Consider the following 12,306-nt stretch of genomic DNA (forward strand, 5'->3'; position numbering starts at 1 on the left):
ATCACTACCTGCACCGTGCAACTAGATATAGGCCTCTTTTTAACTACACACAATGGGAACATTGTTCAACACCACGAGTGGGGAGTCCAAAGTATTACAGTGACAAATTCACATACTTTTCTGGGCATGATACAACAAAAGCTGAATCTTATTATTTTAAATTACCTAAGACACACATTAGAAAATTGTTGTTAACAGATACAAAACTGATTTATTCAGATCCCTTTGTTTCCCGACTTTCGATTGAGGGTTATGAATATTGGAAGAACACTATCGATTTGAAGAGTGTATGGGGGAAGCAAGATTGGCAGATACAGGGTAGGGAGGCTTTGTTTCGAGCTTGCTTAATTCCTGTGCAAATGATTTTTTTAAATGACACTGTTGAGCAGACATCATGTCTGGGATTAGCTAAAATAAAGGATCTAAACACACCCAGTATCCCTACACCGACAAAATTTACAGATTGGCAACACTTTCTAAATGTTTCTGGGGAAAGGCTAGATGCATTGGTTAAGGCTGGTGACTATAATTATTCATTTTCCAGTCCCGGGGGATGGTTGGTATGGCCCACCGATACTGATGAGTGTCAAAGGCGTTTTTTGAACTCTTCAGGGGGTTTTTCCATTCATAGACCAGACCCTCGCTTTTTGTCAGGTCAGCATGCTGGTATAATTACGACATACAGTGTGGGCAAGCTGTGCCAACAATGGATACAAACGAACACCTTAACAGCGGTGAAACAACACCTGAATACTCTTTCTGACAGTATAGACCTACAAGATTTCCTATTAGGTCCTAGAAAGCAACGCTCGAAACGTTTTTTGTATGCCATGTATACTGAAATTTTTAAACTTTCTCAAATTGAGGCTGCTGCACGTTTACGGCAACTTGATAAAGAGAATTTGGAAAATACATTGGCTGTTGTCGACAATGGCATGAACACGCTTTCCAACAGGATTTATTCCCTGTCGAATATAGTGTCATCTGCTATTGATATCACTCAGACTGATTTGTCTCGGTTATATCATGGGCAAACACAGCTGCGTTCCATCATGCAGCTGAGTTGGGCATTGCAGATGCTGAAAAGTGGCCACATTCCATGGAAATACCTTAATGGGAGTGAACTATTCGCTGCTTTTAATTTTTCCGGGGAACAAGTGACAATGGCTAAAAGAGAGGCTCATTTCACCTTGCTTCAAGTAGAAAAATTAGATAAGTTGCCCTTCACGGTAGCAGAGAGTCCTTCAACTATCTGGCTCTTACACGGCATTATTAATTTACCGTTTTCAACGTTTCGTTTCTCGAGCTGCCTGAAACATCTTGCAGTGGGACGATATGAACGGCTAGGAGATAGCTTTATTAAGGAAGAGTGGGAGTTGCCCTTTGAGTATCGATGTCTGAACGGCGAACAAGAGGTCTTTCTTAGCGGAAGTGAATGTGAGACTAATGTTCGTCATTCCATGATATGCAAACAGGTGTCTCTTCACGGTCTTTGCAATGCGGGGGTCGCAAATTTGGCCTGTTTTCTGAAGGGTACTCCCGTCCCCTTGATTTGTTCAGTGTTTCCTGTTCTTTCTAATGGGAGTTATGTTCTTCTGAGCGATGACAGCTGTTGCGGCTTGCGACCTGGAATTGCCTACGCAATCTCAGTCACGAAGGTCGTTACATGTTGTGGCCATGTTTTGTTTCCCCCCACACGAGAGATACAAGTATCTGAAATGTGGCCCCACATTGATACTATTAATGTGAACTATGACAAGTTGAGTAGACTGAAGGCGCTATTTTTTCAAAAGCAGGTCGCCTTGACATCCGCAAAAGAGACATATGCTCTCCAGGTTGCGAGATCATCAGCCGAGATACAATCCCTTTTAAATACCGATTTCCCCATACACTTTGGAGAGTTGGTATCGAGAATATTCAATGCTTCAAGCACCACTGGGATTGTTCATTTCTTTAAGGATGTCGGGTCTGGTTTCGTGTCCATCTTCCAGACTGTCTTCGGAGTCATCCCATCAGCCATCCATTCACTCTTTTCCAGTGTGTTTGGTGGCTTTCCAATTATTTTGGCTTTAATTGGCGGACTACTACTGCTATATTTTCTGATTCGCGGTGGTTGTTTCTTTCCAGCGACACAGAGCAATGGAGCTGCTCCCGTCAACCCCGCTGTGCCGTGAACGCATGGTTCGAACTAGAGTTTGACTGGTCATTGTCATTCCGGCCTCTACTATGGTGTGTACAACCGGTGTTCCGCTGCATATGGTGTCTCTTTGAACATTTGCCTATGGTCTGTCTTGCTGTTGCACCGACATCTCCTGTGGACCACGAACTGCTGATGTCCCCGATGAGGGTTCATACACGGTCATGCCCCTTGGGACTGAGGTCACCTATGAGCCTTCTGTTATACAAACTAACATGGATGAGGAAACTGCAGCGAGTGTCGATGCACCGATGAATATGGCTCACTTCTGCTCTGTGGATTCGTTTGTCCGCCCAGCTCTCAATTTCACTTCAGACGATGTTGACTCATTTTTAAGATCCTTGAATGGTGACTTCTATGACATTCTTCAAGATCCTGCATATAGCACATAATTTGGTGAATTCGCTTGCCAGTTCCCAGTTCTAAAAATTGCAATTTTACTGAAAGTTTGCGATACTTGTCATGGTTGATATTAAAGTCTCTGAAATGTTTTTTAAACAACGAATTTTATAACACAGCATTTATTTTTTCGTTAAGTTTTTTTGGCTTTTTAGTTCAGTAGCACCTTTTTAACGATTGGGTTTAATTTACCTTCATCATACCTGTTACGGCAATGGGGAGGGTGTAGTGAATCCTAGTTTGTTTTAACGGGTTAACAGGAGTTAGCTTAGCCGTAGGCTTGTAAACTCGTGCCCCCGTCACCCAGTGACTTTTAACCTACTTAGCTTGCTCTGGCTTAGTCCATTTAATTATTTATTTCCTTTAAAATGGCGGCCTTGTTTATAGTTAGGCCACTTGTTATGGGTTCTATTATCAGTGTCACTGCGCCAAGGCGTCAAGATCAAGCACGAAAGACAAACATACAGTAGGCATTCACACTTAGGGATTTTCCCTCTCTATACTTTCGAGGAATTGTTGATATTAATTGCCGTCCCAAGCATGCCTGTTATCTATTGTTATGAATAACACTTATGTCAGGGGACCTTGTAGATCTGTATAAATACAACACACTTTTAGACAGATAATCAGAGGGATTCCGACCAGAGGGCATCGCCACCATCGCTGATACCGATGCTGCAGTCATCTTGACACTGATCCAGTCTTCGTGTCCCTGCGGAGTCTGAGATAGAGACCTCATTCCAAGGTAACGAGGGTTGGGGGCTCCTCTCATGGACACGGTTTTGGCAGATTAGGTTTAACGAACCCAGCTCTTCCTTTTTAGGTAGGAGGTTAGACCTACTCTCCTTAGGGTATTAGGGCTTATTCCATCTTTTACATATACATATATTTTTATCTTATATTGCATAATGGTGGGGGTCTTCATAACAATGACTCTCCTCTTTACAATACTGTTGCTTGGTTTATTCATTATCCTAATCATTGCAGTTCATGCAACTTATCACAAATTGCAGTTATGTTGAATAAAAACTATTATAACTTTACTGCATCTGTGTTATTGCCTTTGTTTATATGAGACATTATAAATCTGTGAGAAAAGGGTAATTTCCGTTTAACCACGACAACCCTGAGATATTGTATTTTGAGTCCATGCGTAAGCGACTGCTACAAATCACCTTTTACTATTGTGTTTTCGGTGAGGTACTGCTAGTAAGCCGGTAAGGTTTGGACAACAGTTACAAATAGTTGTAGGAAGAGACTTAGGGGGTGATTCTTACCTTGGCGGGCGGCGGAGGCCGCCCGCCAAAGTACCCCCGCCAGAACACCGCACCGCGGTCGTCAGACCGCTGCGGTGATTCTGGGTTTTCCACTGGGCTGGCGGGCGACCGCCAAAAGGCCGCCCGCCAGCCCAGTGGAAAAACACCTTCCCACGAGGACGCCGGCTCTGAATGGAGCCGGCGGAGTGGGAAGGTGCGACGGGTGCAGTTGCACCCGTCGCGGATTTCATTGTCTGCAATGCAGACAGTGAAATTCAAAGTGGAGCCCTCTTACGGGGGCCCCTGCAGTGCCCATGCCATGGCATGGCATGGGCACTGCAGGTGCCCCCAGGGGCCCCACGACACCCCATACAGCCATCCTACAGGATGGCGGTATGGGGTGTCAGAATCCCCATGGCGGCGCAGCGAGCTGCGCCGCCATGGAGGATTCTTTTGGGCAGCGGAAAACCGGCGGGAGACCACCGGTTTTCCACTTCTGACCGCGGCCAAACCGCTGCGGTCAGAATGCCCTGCGGGGCACCGCCAGCCTGTTGGCGGTGCTCCCGCCAACCCTGGCCCCGGCGGTCCATGACCGCCGGGGTCAGAATGACCCCCTTAGTCACCTACGAACGAAAGTACTGTAATCCTGAGACCAGCAGTCTTGCTCAGAGCAAGAGTCCGAACTACTAACTACTACTAACTGTTCCTTTTAGGTATATATGTAAAACAAGCAGTACAATAATCCATTGTGGAATATGCTGAGTGAAAACTAGTCTGGTAAAGAGATAGAAGCTGGTCACCACATACATAAATTTGTAATGCATCCAGGGTCAAACACATTAACATTTTACCCTCTATCCAACAATTTAATTAATCTAAAATTGGAAAGATCTTACTGGAAACTTTTTATGTATTTGATTCTTTCATTGCCCTTTCCATGAATTTAAAATCCTCTTGGTCCAACAATAGCTCAAAAGATATCTGGATCATTGGACAGGATATCTGCTCAAAGATCCAGATGAGTAAGAAAAATTTATTGGGTATACCATGAGGTTCACTAGCTGTCCAATTTACTAAAGGTTTTAGAGCATGACACACTAGGAAAGTCAAATGGAAACACCAACTGGTTTCCGCACAGGGATGCTATGCAGAACATGACCAATGTACAAATAGATCTATCACAATTTGCACATTTGCAGATGGTTGAAAACCTAATTGCATAATGAATATTTACTGAGAAGTTCTCAGTTTGTAATGTTGTGTAAATAGCTGTGAATTGAGATTTGCTGATCTTTATGAGACAGCAGCCCACATCCATGCATTCGCTTTCCCAAAAGAGAACCTTTTTTCTTCTTAAAAGTGGCCAATGATCAGTAAAAGAACAGATGCTGCCTTCATTTTAAGACTCAGGGGGAAAAGGGTGTTGGTCCTCTGGACCCTTGCCTGGTTCCTCTGAGGACACCGATGATGATTCCCAAAGGCATCATCTCACATTTGGTTAACAGTAATCACCTGATTTGGAATGAATCACACAATGTATTTTCATTTACATTTTCAACTCACATAGTACATATAGGGCCAGATGTAGCAAATTCCCAAATTGCGACTTGCAATTTGCGAGTCCCTGCGACTCGCAAATTGCAAGTCACAATTTGGGATGCAGAAAGGTGTCTCAGACACCTTCTGCGAGTCGCTATGGGGTCGCAAAGACCCACCTCATCAATATTCATGAGGTGGGTCGCAATTTGCGTCCCCATAGCGACTCTGGGCACTCACGGGGATGGAGGCCTGCTGGGAACAGCAGACCTCCATGTCCGTGACTGCTTTTAAATAAAGCAGTTTTTTTTTTTTCCAAGTGTAGCCCGTTTTCCTTAAAGGAAAACGAGCTGCACTTAGAAAAAGAAAACAAAACCTTTAGTTTCGGATTTTTTCAGGGCAGGCAGTGGTCCCTTGGACCACTGCCTGCTCTGAAAAAATATTTTGGGGTCCAGTCACAAAGGGGAAGGGGTCCCATGGAGACCCCTTCCCGTTTGCGAGTGGGTTACCATCCACTTCAAGTGGATGGTAACTGCGACTCCATTTGCGACTGCGTACGCGGTCGCAAATGGAATTGCATTCCACTGCGACTCGCAAATAGGAAGGGAACACCCCTTCCTATTTGCGACTCGGAAATGCATTTTGCGAGTCGGTTCCGACTCGCAAAATGCATTTCTACATAGCAAACACGCATTTGCGACTCGCAAACGGCGATTTTCGCCGTTTGCGAGTCGCAAAGTGTTTGCTACATCTGGCCCATAGTGCATTGTAACTTTGCACTTGACAGGCTTTGTAATATAAAATAGTGTTGTATCAGACATAAAGGGCCAGATTTACAAGGCCCTTGCGCTCCTTAGCACAATATTTGTTGCAAAGTTTTTGCAGCAAATGTATCTCTAATGAGCCACTACCATAGCACCATATCTACAAGGTGGCGCAAGCTCGGTTTGCGCCTCTTGTAAGCCCTTTGCGCCACATCATGCATAATATATGTCTGATGTATTCAAAGGGGGAGTTCCATCATTAGAGGGTAAAAACACATGGCCAGTGGAATCTACAAGATTCCATTGCACCATTTCAAGCGTCATTTTTAATGCCAGCTTAGAGCAAGCATTAAAATGAAGCTCCCATTGATTTCAATGGGCGTCTTCACACTATACTGGATTAGCATTTTTTTAATGCTAATCCAGTATAGTGTTACAATAGTGTCAAAACAAGTACGCTCTTGCTCCTAGCGTGTGTCATGGTGCTCTATATTCTAAATACGAGGCTACCATGGTGGCATTAGGGGCCGCAAGAAAAGTAGTGCATCACTAGTGTGAATATGGCCTAAGTGTTTGGATGCTATAGACATGACCTCCATGTCCATAGCGCTTACAACTGGGTGCTATGGATGTGGAAGTCATGTTCAAGTGCATGGCACCGGAGCAACAGCTCTTGTGTGGTGCTCCAGATCCCCTCCTCCCCCATCACACACCCACTGGTCAGAGTAGGCAACTCTTACACTGCAGCCCAGAGTAGTGTAACGGACTAGCAACTGGCATGATTGCATCAGTGATGCAATAATGTACATTGCAGGGCCAGCACCCAGGAAATGGCTTCCTGATTTCTCCACATGCATGCAGGGGCTGAAAAAAGCCTCATTCTCCAAGCTTTCAGAGAGTTGTGCACAAGGGAGGCATCACTGAAAAGCTGAAACATTCAGCTTTCTAGCAATACCTCTCTTATTCTGAAATGCGGCAGAAGATCACAGTGTGATGTGGTCACCTGGAACTTCCACTAAACACCAGGGATTTGTTTACAGCTGCACCCATTCGCATGGGCCTGTGCTCCCTCCCAATTTCCAGTATTGTCTACACCCCCCGGGGGGCAGGGGAGTTTAGATTATAAATATATCTATCTCTCTCTCTCTCTCTATATATATATATATATATATATATATATATATATATATATATATTCACTGAAAAAACAAAGGTTAAAGGGATGTTATAGTTAGGTTCTGAATTTACTCGTGCAAAACCACAGAAATTCAGTAGTTATAGTTGGAGTTCTTTCAAACCCCAAGCCATTCACAGTTATCTCAACAATAATTTTATTGCAAATGTTGCAGTGAGAATTGGAAAGATGGCATAGATAATGTCACCAATTATATAATATGTGGATTAATTAGCTGTGCATGATGAAGGTACATGTTATAGTTACCTGAGGCCAGCGGGGGAGCTGCGGCCCCCCACCATATATATAAATTAAATCCCTAGGGAGATGCGAAACCCAGTGCAGGGAGGGGTCACAGGCCCCTTTTCTTTTTGTTTCATTTTTTTCTGGGATTCGGCTCAAGCCGAGTCCCAAGATAGTTCCCACTTCCTGGTTGAAGTGTTGGCAGCCAATCAGAGCGGTGCATTTCACTGCACAAGCTCATCTTTATTCACTAATACTTCGAATCCAGAGATATACAAATTTGAATTTCCCTTAATTTCTAAACACTACTGAATGGATATACACCAAAAAAAACGAAAGTATAATCTGCATACTGAAAGCTAGTTTTCTGCCACATTTGGTGTAATTTCTTTCAGTGGTTTGGACTGTAGATGTGTCTAAATGTCCTATGTGAATTAACAAGAGAAACACAACTTTTTTGACCCCCCCCTTTTTCTTGCCCACTGCTTGACGGATCACCCTGACATTTTCTGTGCGCAATGAGAATCAATACAACACTTATTTTGGAAACCTTCGTGAAGATACGTCAAACAGTGCCAAAGATATAGTCAAAAAAAGTTTTTTCTATGGAAATATGGTCCTAGCTATGTAATCATATATATATATATATATATATATACACATATATCCTTGAGGCGGTTGCCACTAGGTAGTTATAGTTAGAATCTGTTTCTATAGAAAAATATTTTTTTGTTTTGCTACTAACTTTATAACCTGTGCAAAATAGTGCAGCTGCATTTTATGAACGAGGGCATGGTCCATGGAGATGGAATTACAGGCTGAGAACAATAGAAGGGGTCAGGGTAGAGGTACTCCGACCCCAAGAGGCATATTAATGGGTGTCTCAGTGACCCATTATTATTTTAAAAAGGTTAAAACCCCTTTTTTTGGTCACAATCGTGGAGTCATGACTCTGTCGCGGCACTCAGCATGGCCCCCTTGTGTAACGCTGCATGAAGTCGCAAACATTGGCAAAATTACACTTAAAAAAACATACCTTCACACACTCACACACTAATGCATACACTGTCAGACCCACTCAGACACTCACACATCGACTTAGAGACCCACACAGACATTTGTACAACCACACAGAGTCCCACTCAGTCACTCATACACCTACTCACAGACCCACTCACAGACCCAGTTACACTCATACACTCACTGAAAGACCCAGCCAGACATTCACACATCCTCTCACAGACCCAGTAACACTCAAACACTCACTGAAAGGTCCAATCAGACACTCACACATGCACTCACAAAACCACTCACACTCTCACACACCCACTCACAGACCTACCCAGACAGTCAAGCCCCCACTCACAGATGCAATGACATTCATACATCCACTCTCAGACCCACTGACACTCATACACCCACTCAAAGACCCATTCAGACACTCAGATACCCACTCACAGACTCACTCAGACACTCATGCACCCACTCACAGACCTACACACACTCACGCACCCACTCACAGACCCATTGACACTCATATACCCACTCAAAGACCCATTGAAACACTCAGACACCCAACCAAAGAGCTATTCCGACACTGATGCAGCCACTCACAGATCAATACAGACACTCATTCACCCACTTAAAGACACACTGAACTCATACACCCAATCACAGAACCATCAACACCCAGTCAAAAACACATTCAGACACTCATACACCCAATCACAGGTCTACTCACACTCTTACTCTCTCACAGTCCCACACAGACACTCATGCACCCACTCATAGATCCACTGACACTCATACACCTACTCAAAGACCCACTCAGACACCCAATCACAGACCCACTCAAACACTTATACAACCACTCAGAACCCCACTCAGTCACTCATACATCTACTCACAAACACACTTAGACAAACATGCACCTATTAATAGACACACTGACACTCCTACACTCAGTGAAATAGAAACGGAGACACTCACATATCAACTCACAAACCCACTCACAAACTCATGCACCTACTCACAGACCCACTGACACTCATGCACCCACTCAAAGAGCCATTCAGACACTCATGCACCCACGCACATACCCACACTGGCTCACATATATCCACTCACAGATCCATTGAGACTCATACACCCACTCAAAGACCCTTTAAGACACTCAAACACCCACTCATAGACCTACCCACACACTCATCTACCAACTTACACATCCATTGAGACTGATACACCCACTCAAAGACCCATTCAGACACTCAGACATTCAGACACTCAGAAACTCATGCACCCACTTAGAGGCCCATACAGACATTTATGCACCAACTTACAGATGCACTAATACTCCTACACCCATGTACAGACCCACAGACACTCATAACCCAGTAAAAGAGCCATTTAGACACTCACACACCCAATAACAGATCCTAACAGACACTCACATAGCCTCTCACAGGCCCACACTGACACGCAGGCAACCACTCACAGGTCCACTGACACACATACACCCAGTCAAAAACCATTTAAAAAACTGAGACACTCAATTGCAGACCCACTCAGACACTCATGCACCCACTCACAGAACCACTCAGACCCTCACACACCCACTCACAGACCCACTCAGACACTGACACACCGACTCACAGACCCACTCAGACACTGACACACCCACTCACAGACACACTCAGACACTGATGCACCCAATCACAGACCCACTCAGCCACTCATGCACCCACTCACAGACCCACTCAGACCCTCATGTACCAACTGACATACCCACTCAGACACGCATGCACCCACTCACATACCCTCTCAGACCCTCACACACCCACTCACAGACCCACTCAGATACTTGTGCACCCACTCACAGACCCATTCAGACACTCATTGACCCACTAACAGCCCCAGGCAGACAATCATGCAGTCACTCACAGACCCGTTCAGACACTCACGCACCCATTCACACACCCACTCACAGATCTGGTCCGACTCTCACCCCCCACTCATAGACCCACTGACACTGTCATGCACCCACTCACATATCTGCGCAGACACTGATGCACCCACTAAGACACTGATGCACATACTCTCCCTCCCAAACAGAGACTCTCACAGCCACTCTTACCTGGAGGTACACTCTCTTACAACTATTCTCACACCCAGAGAGATAGGCTGAAGGCAACTTTCACTGCGCATGGCCAAAGGGCTGTATGCAGAGTAGCGTTGGGTGGGTTGCTTACAGGGACAGGCTGCAGACCATGTGGGCAATCCCTGCTGCATACGGGTGCAGGCCCTACACAGTGCAAGGTAGGGTGCTTATAAGGGGTTGGCCTCAGGGCCTGACCTTCGGCCATGCACAGTGGTGGTTGGATTAATGTATAGAAATGAAAATTACTATACGTTAAAAAAAAACATAGAAATTCACTGAAAAAAACAAAGGTTACAGGGATGTACCCCCGACCCCACCCTCACTGCTGCCGCGAGTTCGAGGCCCTCCACTACCCGTGGGCACCCACCTGCGCCTTATCCCTGGTGTCTAGTGGTTGCCGTAAGTATTGTGTGTCTGTCCTGTAATCTGTCTTTTGTCTTTTTTGTGTCGATTTTCCTCTATTGTGCCTTTATTTGCTCTCTGCCTCTTCTACCCCTGTTTCTGTGCCTTTTTCTTCGTTTATTGCCTTTTTTGCCTATTTCTCTCGTATTCGGCTTTTTTGCGCTTCCCCTTTCCCTCCGCTGTGTCCCCTGCGGCCCAGCCCCCCTCGCACCCCCATTTGCTCCTCAGAACCCAACTTCACCATAGCCATTTTGGAAGGCTACAAGATCACCCGCAGAGACAGCACCAACAAACCGGGAGGAGGAATCGCCACAGTCCACAGGAGCACCATCAGGATCTAAACAAACACCAATGACACCATCAATGCTGCCGAACACTTGCACTTCCAGATTCAAGTCAACGCCAACACCACCCTCAGAGGTACCTTTGTCTACAGACCCCCAGGCCCCTGACCAGAGTTCTGCGATGCCATTGCCGATACACAATCAGCGCCCACTCCCTCACCTCTTCGGACTACATGCTCATCAGTGACCTGAACTTTCACCTAGAGAACACCAACGACAGCAACTCCTCACCCTTGATCAACAACCTCATCAACCTCGGTCTCAAACCCCCATCTTCTCCACCAGCAGCCACATCACCTTCACCCATACCACCGAACTCCACTGGACCGACCAACGCCGTATCCACTTCACCTTCCAGAAACCCACCGCTCATCACCACCCGCAGCAGACCCCTCGCCGTAGCTGGAACAAGATCTCGAAGGACCAGCTGATCTCTACCCTCGCCCATGTCCCGCCACCCAACACCAGCGACCCCAACACTGCCGCCCTCAACCTCAAACAATGGCTAGACGACTGCGCCAACACCCTTCCTCCACTTAGGAAACCACCCAACACCTGCACCAGCACAAAAGCACCCTGGTTCACCGCTGACCTTCAGGCCTCCAAGCGAGAGTGCCGTAAAATCTGAAAGATTTGACACCATGAACAAACAGAGAGCAACCACGCCACCCTCAAGTCAACCATCCACAAGCATCACCAGCTCACCCAGTCTACCAAAAGATCATTCTACAAAGACCGAATCGACAACAACGTGCATGACAGCAAAGAGCTCTTCAGCATCATCAAAGAACTCGCCAACCCCAAGTCCTGCTCCATTGACCCCTCCATGCAAGA

The sequence above is a fragment of the Pleurodeles waltl genome, chromosome 8, assembly GCF_031143425.1.
Source record: "Pleurodeles waltl isolate 20211129_DDA chromosome 8, aPleWal1.hap1.20221129, whole genome shotgun sequence".
Taxonomy (NCBI): Eukaryota; Metazoa; Chordata; class Amphibia; order Caudata; family Salamandridae; genus Pleurodeles; species Pleurodeles waltl.